Genomic DNA, 17555 nt, shown 5'->3' with positions numbered 1-17555 from the left:
GCATTCCTCTTTTCCCAGGGAGAAACAGAAGGGTGCCAAGCACCCTTGAGCACGTGGTTATGGAGCACCTGAGCCAGCGTTTTCTTAAAACCTCAAAAAGCTACCTTCCAGCGATCCCACCAGCCCAGTCACCCATTCCCAGCAGACCGGGAGAGACGTCTTTAGCCCACAGCTTGCAGGCCCTGCAGCCCCTGAGGAAGGAAGCCAAGCCCTCCCGCTACCTGGCCTCGCAAGACCCCTGTCTTCTCACCTGAGCTCCACCCACACACCACCCAAAACAAACACCTAAGCTGGCAGCGAAATCTAACTGGGGGGGCTCTTCAGCCAGCACCGAACTGAAGCAGCGCGGTGTGTCCAACAGCGAGGCCGTTTGAGCTAACCACCTTTTAGCTACCTCAATCGATTTCCTTCAAGAAATATTTTTTTTTGCTATAACATGGAAAAAAAACAGATTTTTTTTTTTACTGTTTTTGTTTTAAGCACACAGAGCCCTTCTCCTCTTCCACCGCACACAACATCCCCGGCATTTTCCCCATATGGAACGGCAAAGCAAAGATCAAGAGGAAACTCGGGAGTAGAGGGAACATCTGTGCAGGAGAAAAACTTAAAAGATCCCACATGTTTCCCCATCAGGGAGTCAGCCTGGTAAATAAATAGACCGTAGCTTTGCGGACTGTTCGCTAACTCACTTTTCTACCTACAGAGACACAATTTTTATTGAAAATGGGAAATTTTGTTTTCTTGGAGATGGAGCTCCGGGTGTCTGAGGACAGCCACGGGCAGGAGTTTTGTTCAAAGAAGGGAAAGGGGAGGGGGAAAAGCCCCACTGATTCACTTGAAACTGCCCTGCTCCTACACTTTCAGCCAGGATTGTCACTTTGCTACACAGTGACTTATTCAGGCTGGAACCGATACAGTCAAATTCTCATGGTTATTCTTGGAGTCAGATTAGCTTGGCTAATACAAGCCTTGTTAACCACATCAAGAGCGTCGCAATGTGTACAACAGCTCTATTTATCTAAAGGGTGGATATCAGCAAAATAGATACAACAAGCTACAGCTGGAAGAGTTTGGCTAAACTTTCCTAGACGACACTGCCCCAGCTCTCGCTTCCACTGGGAGGGCCTGGATGGCAGAGAGCTGGGGGTGGCACAGGGTCTCCGGAGGCCATTGGTGCGATTTATGGGGCCACAGCCCGTCCCAAGGGTGAAATCCCCTGCAAGTGTGGCAGATTTCTCATCTTCTTTGATATATCAGGCAATATCCCAAGGGGCAACGCGCAAAACTAAAGGCAAGGAGTGAAGCTGCTGCTCCTCGAGGAGACTGTGCGAGGTTGGGCACCCATGGAGGAGAGGGACAGTCCCCCTAGAAGCCTCTAGCCCCAGATGATGCCCGCTGCTGGCTTGTGGATGAGCCCCTGGACCAGTCATTTGAGCAAGAGTAGTGGGGCAGTGCTGGGCACCTGGGCACAAGCGTCAGGATGGAACTAGCAGCTGAATCTCTGGCGTGACATAGGGAACTCAACAGAGATCCTACAAAGGATCTGTGCAAGGACATAACTGCAGGCCAGCAGTAATGCCCCGGCCTCTGTACCCAGCTGTTCTCATCAATGCCAGATAAAGCACTCCCAGCACGACTACGTCTGTGTGAATGACCATTAATGACACGGAAAACCTGCAACACAGACTGGAAGGTAGTGAGTGCCCATCAGCTCTGCAGTGCAGGAAACCCTTCAGGATGTCAAAGCCAAACAAAAAGAAGCAGAGACCCTTCCTCGGCACTTCCCTGATGAGTTCTGCTGTGCAAAACCAGTGCAAATTAGATCTAAAGTCCTAAACAAGCTGGATCCTGTACCTTTACACCCATGGACAAGGACACAAAGCAGAAGACAAGGAGAGACGGGCTTAGGGGGGGAAAAAAAAAACAGCAACAGGCCTGAATGAAACATCCCAAACCTGCCAGAGGTGATGGGGCACCCTAAGCCAAAGCCCAAGCCCATCTCTAGTCAGAAGAGATGCTACCAGTGGAGATAAATGGAGCGGCCCAAAATGCAGGGAGCTACGGGCTGCACCACAGAAGCTCCTCCTGGTAGTCGCGGCACTTTCCCCTGTGGATAATTAACAGCAGAAGACCAATAAAGAGATTTTTGGTTCGCTTAGATGTCTGCAGAACATCCAAAAGTTGAAAACTCTTTAGTGTGTGACAAATGGTTTTCCGTGAAAGGAAATCATTATGTTTCTTGCAAATATACATATAACTGGTAAAAAATATCCTTCACTTATTGCCCCTGGCTATTCTGTTCAGACATGGCAGTCTCCACAGATTGTTTGAGACACAACATTCAAGTTAGGGACAAGCTTCACTGCATGAAGAAGTCACCTCCTGTTGCCTAGAGTAAAACCATCCCGGGGGAAAGGAAATAAGGGCAGTCTGGATGTGGAGGCTTCCCAAAGGATGGAGTTCGGGCAGACAAGAAAACCAAGTGGGCAATGCATTTTCAGCAAACCTGCAGGAGCTCACGCTCAATTTTTCTGCTTATAAACACTCACACATAAATCCCACCACGGGCTCCGATGGCATGACCAGTGGGATGAGCAGAAAGAAATCCGTCAGCGTGTCACCGTGGCATGGGGTGGGGGATCCGTTTGGGAACAGGGAGGGTATATGGAAACCGGGAAACGGGCTTCCGACCCAGACAGGCAGCACGTCTGGAGGCAGGCTGAACAAACACACCCCATTCCTGCTTCTGGCACAACAGATGTGCGTCCACAAGTAATTCGCCACCAAAACCACCTCCCCAGGCTTTGTCTCCCCAGACTACTCCGGGTTCGCCAACAGCTTTCCTACGTAAGTCCTCCACAGAGTCCTGCCCTGGGCTCTGAGCAGCTTTGTTCTCGCTTCTGCACTAAGCTCCTTTAGAAGACCTGCTACAAACCTTGTGGTCCACATTAGGACTTCCTTACTCACAGTAGTCAGTAAATGATAATGTAATTAATCAAAATAAAAATCAAGGGAATTACTTGTGTGAGGTGCTGCTCGTTAAGATGAGCGCAGTCGCAGAGCACTGTCCTACTCCGCTCCTTACTACCTGCACATAACCGTAGATCACAGGACTGGCAAGGATGGAAGAGGAAAAGGATTTCAGTGGTATCACCTCTCATAATAACTGGCCTCTTTTTTGAAGTCCCAGCTCCTGGAGGCGGGCAGTGGTTTGAGAATCAGTATCCACCGTTAAAAAACAACCAAAAACCACTCTCGCTTTTACAATTCAAAAGATAAACTTGCAACCATCATCCAAATTCATCCTTAAAGGCCACGAAAATGAAAGACAAATAGCACAGTCTCTACACTTTCGGTATAAACGTAGGGAGCTCTGGAAGCTGCCTCGCACATTTAAGTTGCATGGGAAACGAGGGAGAGGCCGCCAGCTAGGCTGTTATTTCCTTTTCATCTCTTCTGCTTCAGACCACCTCTACCTAAGAAGGTGAATATGCAGCGAAGAGAGAGATGCTCCTGCAAATAAGGGTCGGATTTGGCTCAGCAGTCACCTGCTGATGGCATCTGTGATCACATCACATCAGTTCTGCTGTGAAAATTAGATTCAGCTCCCCGTGCCTTGGGATGGTACCACCTGATTAAAAATCAAACAAAGAAAAACAAGCATCCTTTGAGATGACTCTCATCTGAAGAAGAGAAGCCAGGCAGTTTCCTGGTAATTATTTACTTACTGCCTTTTATTTACCATGGTTAAACTTTCACAAAACAACATTTCCTTCTCTTTTACACGTAAGGACTAAAAGCACCTGAGACGAAGGGGTGACTGGTCTTTTGCAAGAGATTAGACTTTTACTCTGCTGCAAGCCACCCAGTGAGGGGAAGACGAACATAAACTGCTTAATGGCCTGATCCTGCAGCATTTGGCAGTGGAAACTCGTTCCTGATTTGGTCTCGAGGTTTTGGAAGCGTGTGACCAAATCTAACTCTCTGAAACTAACCCACAGACGGTACCTGATCACCGTTTAGGCCTTACTCTATGGACTGAAGCTGGAGTTTCCTGCTGGGCTGTTAATTCCTGCCCTTCCTTCCCTGCAGTTTTAACTCTCCCCCAGTTACAAGAGTGAAGTTCTCCACACCTCTTAAAATGAGCAAATTAGGACACCCACGGAACCTCTTATCAGAGCGCGTATCTCGCTGGTTCCTTTCAAGTGGATGTAGGTTTGCCTTGTGCACAGATAAAATCAAAGTCCCCCAGGAGGTCAGTGCTGCAATCACAGGAGACTTATTTTAACAAACAGAAACCCTGAGAATGACTTTCATCCAAACCCATTACTTCGGCAAGCGAAACGACATCCAGAGCTGCAAACGGATGCAGGACTCCGACCTTTTGCAGAGAGACACACTCTCTGCAGTGTCCGATTTACTCTTGTCCCAGCAAAATAGCCAGTTGAAGAAAAGCAAATCATGACCATGAGACTGAGAACAGCATATTTCTGGCAAGGTGCCCCCAGAAACTCCAGCAAGTTTGCCACCTTACACTCCGTCACCCGAGTGGTCCCAAGGCTACAACTCTTCCTAGACTGAATGCAAAGAGGCAGATCAGCTTCTCTCTTCCCAAGTGCTCATCAGAAAATGTGCTTTTCATTAAAAAAGAGGCAAGCCAACAATAGCATGAGCCTAGCCACTGCTGGACGTGAAAAGTAAAGTACATGAGGATGAAAGGTAAAGTACGCGAGGAGAGCTAGGCACCAGGCACAGGGGGCGAGCTCTCGGTGATCCCTTCTCGTGTGGCTCATCTGAGCTCAGTCAGAGTCCCAAGAAGCAACGAGGAGCTAAAGCCAGCTCGTGGGGCAGAGGAGAGAAGGCATCAGTACAAGCGTGGTGTTGTGTGCACCCTTCTGCAAGAAGGCTGCAAAAGAAACTGATAAAAAAGCAGTGCTGCTGCCAGGGATCTACAATAGGAGATAATGAAACTCACACCCTCACCAGGAGGGGTTTAGAGCATCCGCCACTCAAAAAAGCTTGAAAGAACCTAGTGTGGCTAATGAAAGCTTAGATGAGAAGGGGAGGTAAGATATCAGAATAGAAAATGTTATTAATTAAACCCGGAGAAGCAGCAGCAATTTCCTTTCCTTCTGAAGATGAAAACCAGCTGTGTTGCTTGCTGACATGACCAACGGTTACAGCATCATCAGCTACGTTCTGAGTTACACATGGTGTGACTTGCAGGGAAGGGCGAAGCCAGAATCAGGTTGAATCCTGCCATCTGCCAGAGCTTCCCATGGATAAACCTCTCCGTGGCTCCGCCTCTGCTTTTGCAGCTGCAAAATGGGAGAGATCTCAGGAAGGTGACGTGAGATCTAATCAAGAGCCACCAAATGCTCTGAGCCTTATTCAGCAGAGCAGGAGTCAGAGGCCAAATTTAAAGGAATTGCACTTCAAAATCAGCAGGACAGAAGCAAATGGAAGAAGTACTATCAGTGGCTTTCAGGAATCCTTATCCTCCCACTTGTGGGCTTGTCCATCTGTAGCATATTGCAAACCCTGGTTAACCAGAGCATCCAGGGTGGTCTTTCACTTAAGGAAGACGGCTAGCCCCCAGTTCCAGCAAATGGCTCTCATCCTGCTCAGTACCACAGCAACATTTCAGGGGATTTCTGCCTCTGTCAGCAGGTGAAAACAAGCCTGAGTGTTGATGACACGAGAGCCAGTCACCCCAGGTTCACCTTGTATCAGCCTGGTCAGAGAAGATCGCCTCCTCAACATTTTGATTTCAGGGCAGCTCTTCTGCTAGAGCTCATCGGTGGAGCATCCATGACACAAGTGGGAAGACCTACCCTACCCCAGCTCAGGGCACGTCTGCTGAGATCAGGGACAGGAGCACGTGTGTGACAGGGACCAAAGCCACCATCTTTGGGGCAGATCCCTCCGTAGGACACAGCCGTCGGAGGATTTCTCCTGGATGCGGGTCACACCGAGCTTGTGTTTATTCCTCCTCTGCCTTACTCTCTCCGAGGAACAAGAAACCAGTTTGCTCCCCCAGACACAAACCCGCAGGAGGTCTGGCTAGCTCCCACCCCTTCAGAAAGTGACAGAGCTGAAACAGAGCTGCTCCTGAGCACAGCATCAGTTGGCCAAAGTTCGCAGAGGACTTGGAGATCTCTGGGTGAGGGCATGAAACAGACTGAGCCCAGCTGTTCGCCACTCACGTGGATAACCGATATCTTGGGCAGAAGGAGGTGAAACTCCATCGCTTCCTAACGCAGTAACCAGTTCCCCAGTGCAGCAGGAATAATTCCATCAGGCAGCCAGTGACACTGGCTCTCCCCTGGTGTTACACGGTGCCACAGCATGCAAGAGAAGTGCATTCATTCAATTACTAGGAAGCAGCAGTAACTGGCTTCCCTTTTATTTTGAAAGCAAAAAAAAAGAAAGAATTAAAGCAAAAACTGTCCGGATAACCGGCTAACGTGCCTGACAATTACAGCATTATAGGATATGTTCTGAATTAAATATAGTGCAATCCGTGAGAAAGTCAAACAAAAGCAGGAAAACACATATAAAATAAAGAGAGCAGACATTTAAAGCATGGTGTAATCCCCAAAGGGAAAACGCCTCTCTCAGGTCTGAAAATTTCCACCAGAAACCTTGGAAATCTTACAAGCCCTTCAGTATCCAACTCAAACAGCCAGGAGAGGAGAAGGGGGGGAAGCAGGGAGTGGGGGTGTTTCCCCAACATAATCCATCAAAAGAGGGAATGCTGCTTCCCAGCTGACAGTTGGTGTTTTTCTTAGAGAAACGCAGCTTTCTCTAAGGGCTCCGCAAAATGAGCCCGGCGTTTGTGGCTAACACAGACTAGCAAAACATTCAGAGGTGCTGGTTTGGGATGACAGAGCCACTCGGTGCATCTCTGAGGAGCTTTTCAGAAAGCCTACCCTGTCCCTTCACAGAGCAGCTATTGATGTGTCCTGCCAGAAGCATTTTGTTTCCCCAGAGCTAAATTAGGCTGGCCTCATCTGACTTAACCGCACTGGAAGATGCTGGGACAAAGGCTACTTCATGCTTTTCCATCCATCCGTGGTGGTTTTACGTCCCTTGTTGCTCTGCTATCTGCAGTGCTTTTGCCCCAGCAACATCCCTGGGAAGCGAGGCCCCACCATAGTGCCTGCGGAAAGAGAGAGAAGAGATGAATGCTGCGGTTATATGGCACGGCGAGGTCACGCAGAGATGTCGGAGACGTGCTGATGCTATGCCCCGCTGGGTCAGTTAGCTGAGCTTCAGAGGCAGGCTCATCATTTTAGGAGGGGATGCAAACACTTTCCCTTTTTTCCCTTTTTTCTGGAGCTAGAGCATCAAGAGACGGCCGAGCTATTCAGACTGCACAGTCCGGGCATGTCCTAAGAGGCTCGCTGCAGGGCACAGTGACAGTCTGGGCTGGAGAGAGGAGCTGTCTTAACAGTGGAGCAACAGAAATGCGTCTGACAGCACCACCAGAGCACAAGTCCCATTTTTAAGTACGGTGGCAAGTGCAGGAGCTTCGCTGAAAGCAGAGGGAGCAGAGCACCAAGGTCACCCCTGTTAATCACTGCTTCCTCCATTGCCTGAGAACTCCATAAACATTTACCTTCTGTCCTCCTCTCAATTTCAGCCCTTCCAAGCCAACCGCTGACACACAGCGCAGCACCACGGACCTTTGGGGGTTTATTAGTGCATTAACCTTACTGAGCCACGGCAAAAGCCCCACAGCACAAAGACGGCCAGTTCCTAAATCCTACCAAGAGATCTTTGTCCCGGCAGGAGCAGCTCAGCCCAGCGGCGGGTCCGGCACAAAGGCCGGACGGGTCAATGGGAGGCTGCAGGGTCCCAAAGCTTCCTGCCCTTGGATAACGCTGCCTTGCAGCTGAAAGCAAGGTGCTGCAGGCTCTATGCGAAATGCAGCACAGAGCCATTAGCAGAGCGCTGCTCTTAATTAAACACTTGCTGTTAGCACTAATTACACACCAAGTATTAAGGTCAGCACTATCTGCAGGCTGGTTTGGTTTTGCCCCAGCCTGTTTTGTCCAGCACTGTCCTTCTGTCAAATCATTCCTACAAGCCTCCTGACCTGCTCCCCAGTGTCACAGGCTAAGGACAACGTCTCATGGGCAGGGAACTGATTTATCATTCAAGGGTCTGCTCGTGTGCCAGCGTGACTTCCCCTGCGTCCAGCCCATCCTCCAGGGCAGCTGAGGTGTCAAGGGCTGGAGAATCACGTCTATCCCGCACAGCAGTGCCCTGTTCTGCCTTGTTCCTCCCTTATAAAGATGTAACAGCTGATGGCATCGGCATTTTAAGCCAGGGCTACTCCGACAGACAGACCCCATCTACGTGAAGCAGTGCAAAGCCTGGTGTGGGAGTGCTCTCAGACGCCATTTAGACGCCGGAGGGCAGCTCACCTCGCACCCAGAGTCCATCCTCAGCAAGACTTCTGCTGCTCACACAGCAATGAGCACCGCTTCGACTAAACCTGCTTAAACAGACACTCTTAGTTAACTTGGTAGAGTTTCGTGACCTGCAAGGCTACTCCCCTGCTTCCACTACTACGAGAGAGATGAGGCTTTAGCTCCAAACGTATGAAATTTAATCCCCGTGTTTTCGTAATCTACATCTTCTCTACAGCCTGTTAGCTCTGCTTGATATATTGTCCCCTGGAAACCACAAGCAACTTTAATATTGAAAGCAGAAACAATAGCTCCGAACACAATGGCACATTTTACTTCAGCAGCTCCATCTGCAATCGTATCTAGTCATCTCCGTAGGACGCTGGTTGTAGCTCTGGGGAGACGGGGAGAGCGGCCGCTCGGCTCTGCACAATGAAGAAACCGTGCCAAACAAAACACAACCACAGGTTTTAACTATGTGCTGCGAGGAGACTCCTTTGTCTTCTTTCTCCCTCTCTCCCTACCTCCAACCGTCGAGATGTTTTGCCTGTGGATCTGGTTCCAAGCACATGCGTCTCCCGTCCCTGGGGTAATTTAGAAAGGAGCACAGACGACGAACCCCATCAGCCGAGCGGGCAGACGGAGCTGCATGTAACAGATATCTTGCTCCGGGCCCCAAGGGAGGCAAGCACGCAGCCAGCAGGACGAGCGTTTTCAGACAGCTCAGAGCCAGCTGCAAGCCTCTCTGTTCCCAGACCCAGCGCGTGCCCTGCGGCTCAGATCCCGCCCGGTCCCATGTGCGGGGACCTGCTGAGGGTCCTCATCCTGCACCTATGGGCAGCAAAGCTGCCCGGTGCCCAGGAAGGACAGACTCCAAGCCATGGTTCCTCCCCTGGGCTTGCAATGGAGGGAGGGAGGAGTTGTGCCCCAGAACATAAGAACAGGGGCACAGGGGCACCTCACAGGTGTGTTTCTATCTACAGATTTACCAGTACTGGTGAAATCCATGTGCAACATTCAGCAAAACCACTTTCAAAGCAACGCCAGCACAAGTACACAGCGTGGATGCCTTAGCTGGGCACCGAAACCCACGTCAGCTCCTTCCAGCGGCTGCCCTAAAGCACTGTGTGGGTATCGGTGCCCCTTAAAAAAGGAGGGATTTGGGTGACATCTGAATCCTAACAGTCCGTGCCCAGAAAGAGGACCCCAGGGGACCCACGCAGCCACCCTGCTGTGCCAAAGGACCTCGTGGATGGGCCAGACTGTGCCCAAGGCTGCACTGGAAGGAGGGACACCACGTCCCGCAGGACAAACCCAACCCAGCCCCCTGAGAAGGGAGCCTGAGACTGAAACCTTATTTTTGTACGTACAAGTCCGCCTTAGGAGCTTCGTTAATTTAATTGAGAATGAAAGCAAACCCTGGGAAAGTAGAGGGGTTTGGACGACGGCCATCAGGGCTGCGTGTGTGCGGCGTGGAGCAGGGTGGGCACGGCGGCTGCTCACAGGGTCCCCGCGTTACACCGCGCTGCTTTTGTTCCTGCAGGGCCTTTCATTCAGATAATCCTTCATCCCGAGACACGCTGCTCGGGGACCAGCTGATACTCTGTATATTATACCAACTAATCAGATGTAACCTTTGGCAGAGTATTAAAAGCAGCGGTGGAGGTCTTTGACAAGGCTGCTTTTTTTGTTTGGTTTGGTCTGTTTTAATCACAGTAGCTTTTAAGCGGCGCAGGCACGCTGTCAGGAAACGCTCTTGGGGCTGTGACTTTTCCAAAGCTGCAGATGACAAAACTGCCGCAAGTCGTGAGGGATGCCGAGCACACGGAGGCTGACGGCCGCATCCGGGAGGAGAGGGACTCCTTCCAGCCCCGTCCTCGCAGCGGGACGCTTCCAGCCCGGCGGGGTCTGCGAGAGCCGCGGGCTGGGCTGTGGCCGGAGGGCTCAGGCTGGGAGGTGGCGGCACGCTGCTCCCTGCCCCGCGGAGAACAAGGCTGCCTTCAGAGCCGGAGCTGCTCTGCCCGCAGGAGAGCTGCCTCTCCCGTCCCAACCAGGGCAGCGGCTTCCTGAGCTTTCAGCCGAGGGTGGCCGCGGAAGCACGGGGGCTGCCCACCGGCACCGCGCGTGTCGCGGGCAGCCGGGTGAACGTGCGCCATGCAGCCAGCAGCCCTGCCTGCCAGGCGCGGCAGTCGTCTTGCACTGACCCCGCTGGGCGCCGTGCGGGCATCTGGGGCTATTTCTCATCATCCCCAGGGGTTTCCCCATGTCTCTGTTCTGTCCTCCTCCCCAGCACACAAAGCCACGATAAAGAGACATGAGAAGGATGGCCAGACCGCGGGAATATCCCTGCAGATGTGTTGGAAGGCCCAAGTCTGACCGACAAGCTGCAGGTACCACACATAAATACCCGGCTGGGGCAGGGAATTAGCATTTCACGGACCCCCTGCCAAAATTTCTTGATGATGCTTCATTAAAGAAAGCATCCAGGAACAGGGTAACTTGCATCAAGGAGGTTCAACACTCAGGGCCATGCCCATGCCCTCCAGTTCCCTCGCCAGCAGCCACCGAGCTGTCTGAGGGCAGGGTGGTTTTTAGAACTGGCTGCTGTTTTTCTGAGCCCCCCTGACTCCAGTGGGATCTGTAGGGCTATTTATTTGAAATCTAAAGGCCTGGTTTGAGGCTTAGGAAAACTTTTGCAAAGTTTCTTCTTATCTCCAGTGTATTTTAGATCAGCCTTTAGCACCTCAGCATCAGAGTGGTAAGGGAGCAGGGTACAGCCTGTCTAGGGAATTTGCAGCCATCTGCAGAACCCAGCCGTAAAACTTCTGTTTAAGAACAAAACAGATCCCCAGAAAGAAGTGAGAAGTGAGGAGGAGGTGGAAGGAGGAATGTCACATCAACTGCTTTCTACCAGGACGCAAGAAACTTAATTTTCAAAGTTCCACGTGTGGATCCTGCTGAGGGTAAGACTCACAGTTTGCCACGGTAAAGCAAGACGTCAGCCTCACTGAACCCTGATACTGCTGATCTCCCTTCATCTCCCTTCATTATCAAGCACGGATGGAAAAGAGCATGGGAGGGCAGCAGCTACACACCTGTGGGCAGCCCTGCACGCAGAGCCGGTGAGCTGCTCGTTGCCAGCAATCCAGATGCAAAGTTATCTCGCTTAATTAGGGCTTCCTTTGGGGGGAAACCTTGGCTCGAGTAACTGCGCAAATAAATTACGCTACCAGACACACACGCGTACACACAAATAACCTATTTTGCTAAGCCAGGTGCAGACGATTGTTTCTAGCCCTTCATCTGGGGCTGCTGCACTTCTCTCCATGAGGTCAGGCGCAGGAGAACATCGCGCTGGCCACAGATGGAGGAAAACCTGAGAGAGGCTTAAGCAAAACAGAAACGAGACTCAGAAGAAATGTTCCCCGCTCTAACAGGTGCGGAGACGCGATTCGGCGTACTTCCACACACGAGCTTTCAACACAGCCTGAATGTCACACCGCAGACCTAACGTGGTTAAGGAGGCTTTGAAATCTCACCCCTGCTTTGAACCTTGAAGATTAGCATCAGCGTGGAGAAGGATTTGAAGCTGGAGGAAGATGCTCATGTTTCGAAAGCAAGCAGCAGCAGGTGAAGGGGCAAGCAAAGGGGCTGCTCTCCATTACAGGCAGCAGGAGCAGCCCGGGCAGGTGATCCCCTTCCCTCGACGTGGGACCGAACAGGATTAAACTGTGCAAACACAACAGAGGCTTGAAAAGGAAAACTAATTTCCCTTCTTAGCGATATCGAGGCACGTAACAAGGCAAACTGCCAGACGGCTTCTCATGCCTTTCTGTTAAAATTGAGCTGAAGATTATGATCCGAGCGTCAAGGCTTTCAATGACAGACAGGCTGTCACTGCAATAGTATCTCATCTACTGAAAAGCATCTCTCAGACGTCAAAGCAGGTGGAAAAAGAACTTCAAGCTTTATATCCTGAGTCTGAATGTGTCCCTTGAGGTGCTGCTTCCAGATCGATGCAGCAAGAACCCATTTCTAACATCAGAGTATGGAGAAAGGAGGTAAGACTAACAGGAGGAAAAGATACTGCTGTGGTGTTGGTTCTCAGCATAATGCTGACCTGCAGGAGTCCACCAGGTCCAGGAGATGTGCAGACAACAACAACAACAAAGAGAGAATACAAGATATTGTGTAGGTAATAAATAAATACAAACTAGCTTGTCCTAGAGGAATGTCGTATGTCCATCCTCCAGGCCTGCAATAAGAAAGCTACTGCAATATTTCTGATATTCAGGATGACGGCAGTCTCACAAGATGAGATTTTCTGTGAGCTTTTACTGTCCTTGGACCAGAACCCAATGCCCGGGACTGAATTTAAAACGCTGCATGAGAACAAACTGATCCGAGTTTTCACCAGGGCCCCAGTCCCTACTGCATCCGCGTGCCTCGTGGTCGCAAGTTAATTTATCCTCTCAAAATCCATGAGATGAAAGCTCTTACAGAAAGGGCAATCCAAAATCCAAATCTCTAAAACCCAGCTTTTCTGCTTTAGTCAGGACAAAAAAAAACAAAAACAACACAGTGTCCTTCCTTGTAGCACTTTCATCACACTAAGAAAATAAGGCAGAAGGACAATACACCTTATAGACACGTGTCTATAAGACTGTGAATTATGGTTTGCACCAGGTGTAGAAGCACTAGAGATCATTGCTAAACTTGCCTCCCCACGGAGAAAAACTGACCCAGTGCTTGTGGGCTGGAGCACGCAGAAGCTGAGCATGACCCTTCCTGCACGAGGCTGGGTGCACAGCGAGCACCCAGCACCCACGGCTCAGTCCTGCAGCGTTACCCCAGCTGGCCCATCTCCATTCCCTTCACCAACAAGACGGGGCTAGCCGCACAATGCTTTTATCTCGACAGAGAGCGCCTGGGCTCAGCTAATAACGATGAACAAAGGGATTATTTCTTTCAATTTGTGTTCATCGGGGCTTGAGGCCTCTCATGCATTTTCCGTCCTCAGACACCAAGGAGACCGAGGTCTGCTCAGAGCTGGTTTGTGCTGCTGCAATACAAATAAATTAACGGGTCACCACGAGGGAAGGAAGGAGTTTTCCACCCTAAAGACTGACTTACTTGAGAGCCTGACATATCTCAAATCAATTTTTTAGAATATATTGAAAGGGCTCTCTTTTATAGAGGGACTTTGTTATGACGTGGAAAATTCACAGCTCCTAACATCAAGCCACGGGCGGAGGCAGCCTGAAGTATGAATTAAAAATAATGTGGTTGTTTGCAGAAATCAGCAGCACCGATTTAAATCCACACCCTCCTCCCTCCTCAAATAATCACCCTGTGAACGGAGGTGGTTTATGGAGCCTTTTGGAAAATGTTCCTCATGGCCTGCCTCCGGAACCCAAAATAAAATACATCACATCGCAGCAAATACTTCACCAGGGTGCTGCTCTCTCTTCCCCCAACCCACGCCCCTCATTTGTTGCTAATTAAATGAACCAGCAGGTGCTTGGAGCACAAGCTCGGCCCGGCTGCAGCGAGCACGGTGATCAAACCCCCCTGGAATGTCTTCTTGGAGAGCGGCGTCCTTCCAGGGACCGGACTTGAGGAGGAAAGAGCAGATTAGAGGCGAGGGATGGGTCAGCCTTTGGCTGCGAGCTCCACTGTCAGAGGGCACTTTCGAAGGATGGGTCACTAGAAACGGATGGTTTTTGGGGGGAAGATGTTGGCTCCTCTCTTTTTGCAAGTCCCTTTCCTGACATCTGGGCTGGACGAACCCCAATCTCCTTCTCACCCCCCTTCAGACCCAGTGTAGCTGCCCTGCATAATCCCACCGCAGAGCATCCTCCCCAACACAAAGGGGAGTGAGGACAACCGAAATGGTCAGGCAGTGACCAGCAGTGCCGTAGCCGAGGCAGGAGATGTCCCAGCCTAGCCCTGGGCGAGGCCAGGAAAAGGATGCACAGCGAGCCGGGTGTCGGACCGGCCGGGAAGGTTATCGGCTGTGTCTGTGACACATCAGGCCACGCCAGTGACACGTTCCTAGCTGCCACCCAGAGCAAATGGGGACACGCCTGGAGAGCAGTTTTGTGACAGCAGCTGGAGCTCTGGGACGTGTCCTCACACCACGGCTGCTGGTGCACCCAGCCACCTGCTGGCCTCCACGCTGTGCGACCGTATACAGGTTCTCGGGGGATACGGCACGGACCAAACCCACCCCGCGTCCTTCACGTGAAAGCAAACGGCCTTGCTGCCAGCAACACCAAGCCTCACCCCCTGGCACCAGAGATCAGGCATATCCAACAGCAAAAGCTATTCTGCTCCGGACAGGGGATAGGCAGTTCTGTAGGATGGATATGCACGGAGCGAGGGGCACTTACAGGCAGCCAGAGCTGAGCGCCCCATCAGACCAGCTCATCAGGCCATGCTCATTTCTGCTGCTCAACAGCTGCAAGAAATCAGAGTGCCCTGCTCTGAGGCAGCTCTAGGACCAGGCTGAGAGGGATCAGCACAGGGGCTTCGCGTCTGGACATCCTAAATCAGTTACCCATTGGGATAACATGGAACAAGCCTGGAAGGAAACCCTTCGTCCCTTCTACAAATTCTACTCTTGGCAGCAAAAGTCCATGGGACCAGGACAAAATCCCAGGAAAGAAAAGCACTATTTATATTTCTGCTGAGCACTTCGCTTTTCTTTGGTCACTCTGCTGACTTTTCACTTCTTCACCAAACCCTGTTAGAAAAGGCTGGGGGCTTGGGGGGAGGAGAGGGAACGTGGTCATTAAGGTCTGGCTTAGCTACTGTAATACAACTAACGTTTGGCTCTGTTAAAAGGACTCCCAGCCAAAGACTTCAAAGCACTTTACAAACATTAATGAACAAACTTTCTCCAGGCAGCTGATTATAGCCCCCATTTTATGGGTAGATATTTCCAGATAACCTCCCTGCCACACCAGCAGTTCCCCGTTCCTCGTTCCGCACCGCAGACTCCCGGCTTGTAATTGCACAAAAAACATCCCCGTACTAAGGCAATGAAACTATTTTGACCTAGGAGTGGGACAGGATTTGAGATGAGGTTTCTTAACTGCAACAGGCACGACCCTACAGCGCCGATGCTCCCGCAGCCCACAGCACCCCCTGCTCAGCCTCGTACTCCAGGGCTGTTTCCAGGCGAACCTGATGTTTTGTAGGGCTTCCTCCAACTCAGAAATGCTTTTTGCCAACTTCTCCCTTTGCACAAGGACACCTAGGGACTACCTTCGTGGAGCACACCACCCTGTAAAGTTCCATCTTCCTTATTCCCAGATCCCAACAGTAACCAAACCTCTGCCAGCTCCTGAAACACCAAATCCCAAATCCCGCCTGCACCTGCAAACAAGATGAGTCAGAGACCAGCACCCTCAGCACAGCACCACAGTAAGTGTCACATACAACTGCAGAAGCTTTGGCAAAGCTGCACAAGCAGTCACCAACACACCAGAAGCTGCAGGGAGACCTGCATTTGTTACAGGGACTGAGGTATTCCTCACGTGCCATCCCACACCGTATTTTCCTCCCGGAAGTTTTGCCTGGAATACCCACACACCGGCTTTGCTCAGGCAGCAGCAGCACAGCACGGCAGTGACCAGGACGAGCCTGGGCTTGGATTTCAAGGCTCCCCAGACCACACAAGGGCCTAAACTCTCTGGGTTGTCAGAAGCCAGAGATTAGCCAGAAAAAATGAACAGCCTGTAGAGTAATTTGCTCCAGGTGAATCAGATACATTTCCTGTAAGACAAAACTTCAATCATTAAGCTCACCTTGGCTCTCCCAAAGCATTTTTTCCTGTTAGCATTTTACTTAGTCCTTTTCTGTATTACTTTCTAATTCCCTCTCATTTGGCATTTTCCTCTCTCACAGGGTTTTTGTGGTTTGTCCGACACCTCTCTCAAAACACCTGGCTGAAGGTAGCAGCTCAGCAAGTTGCACTGGTTTCCTTAGCACACCCTTAAAATAAACAAATGCAGCAAGACCCAGGTGCGGGGCTCTTGTGCTAACTCAGTTTGCAAAAATGCTGCTAAATTGATTAGTACCTGTCCTTAAAATATCTAGGACCCGTCCCATGTAATATTTAGCACCAGCAAGCACTTCAGAAACTGCACCAAACCCACTCGTGCTCCTGCAGGTTTGTGCTTCCCTTCCAAGCACCTCTCTTGGGCCCGGCTGCATTTTAAAGCCTCGTCCAACCCCGAACACCAGCACTGCGGCTTCCTCTTTCCTTGGGAAACTGCATGTGAAACAAACAGGAACACGAGAGCCCGAGAGATCCTTCTCCAAACCCAGCGCTCCTCAGGGTCCCCCCCGTCACAAACAGCAAGGGACCCTCGACCCTGTCACACTTCTCTTGGGAACAGGCAGGGAAGAGCAAAGGCTGACCCAACAGCTCAGTGGGGTGGCTTCAGAGAGCTGAGGCTGGAGACACTTAGTGCACAGCTGAAGCCTCAGCTAAGGGAGGGCAGGATGCAAGTTACCGTCCCAGGCACTGCCAAAGGATCCGGCACGCTATAGGAGTTCAAGCCCTCCCTTTCATGCACGGATCCTACAGAACAGCTCTCCCCTTTTAAATAAAAGCCAAAGGCGGAGAGCAAAGCCCCCGGCGTGCGGGGTGTTCCTCAAACGGGGTACCCAGGAGCAAGCGTGTGAAAAGCTGTGGTTTCACAGATCACCGATATTCTCGCTTTCTGCAACACTTTGCCACTCATCCGCTCAGCAGCGTGGCTCCTCCGCACGTTTTGCTGCCCTGACCGCTCCACCGAAGACTCCTTGATGCTTCCCCCGAGGAAGGGAAAGGGGAAATTACAAGAGACAGCTCTGCAGTGGGAATACTTGTGCTTGCGTAAGAAACGAAACAGCTCTGGCTGCAGAAAAGGAGAAACATGTCGCGACTGCAGGCAGGAAGGGAATAAGGTGGGAAGCAAACTCCCAGCCTCCCACTCCACACGCCGCTCCTGCAGAATTATTCAGGTACCCCGGGGAAGAAGCAAAAAGGCCCCAGCGCTCACAAATCAGGCTGAAGCGAGCCTCTCCTATGGCGGGCAGGACTGTGGGCAGCCCGTGGTGGAAGAAACGCCGGCTGATGAGTTTGTT

The 17555-nt window shown here is 51.1% G+C and overlaps 1 protein-coding gene across 2 annotated transcripts in view; it reads right to left on the bottom strand.

The window, feature by feature from the left end:
* The window catches only part of SH3PXD2A (SH3 and PX domains 2A), a 252573-nt gene that overhangs the window by 184008 nt on the left and 51010 nt on the right, over positions 1 to 17555 (bottom strand). The gene's annotated exons all lie outside the window — the stretch shown is intronic.

The sequence above is a fragment of the Cygnus atratus genome, chromosome 7, assembly GCF_013377495.2.
Source record: "Cygnus atratus isolate AKBS03 ecotype Queensland, Australia chromosome 7, CAtr_DNAZoo_HiC_assembly, whole genome shotgun sequence".
Lineage (NCBI taxonomy): Eukaryota > Metazoa > Chordata > Aves > Anseriformes > Anatidae > Cygnus > Cygnus atratus.
The sequence above is the reverse complement of the archived record's forward strand: the minus strand, read 5'-3'. Positions and strand labels throughout refer to the sequence as shown.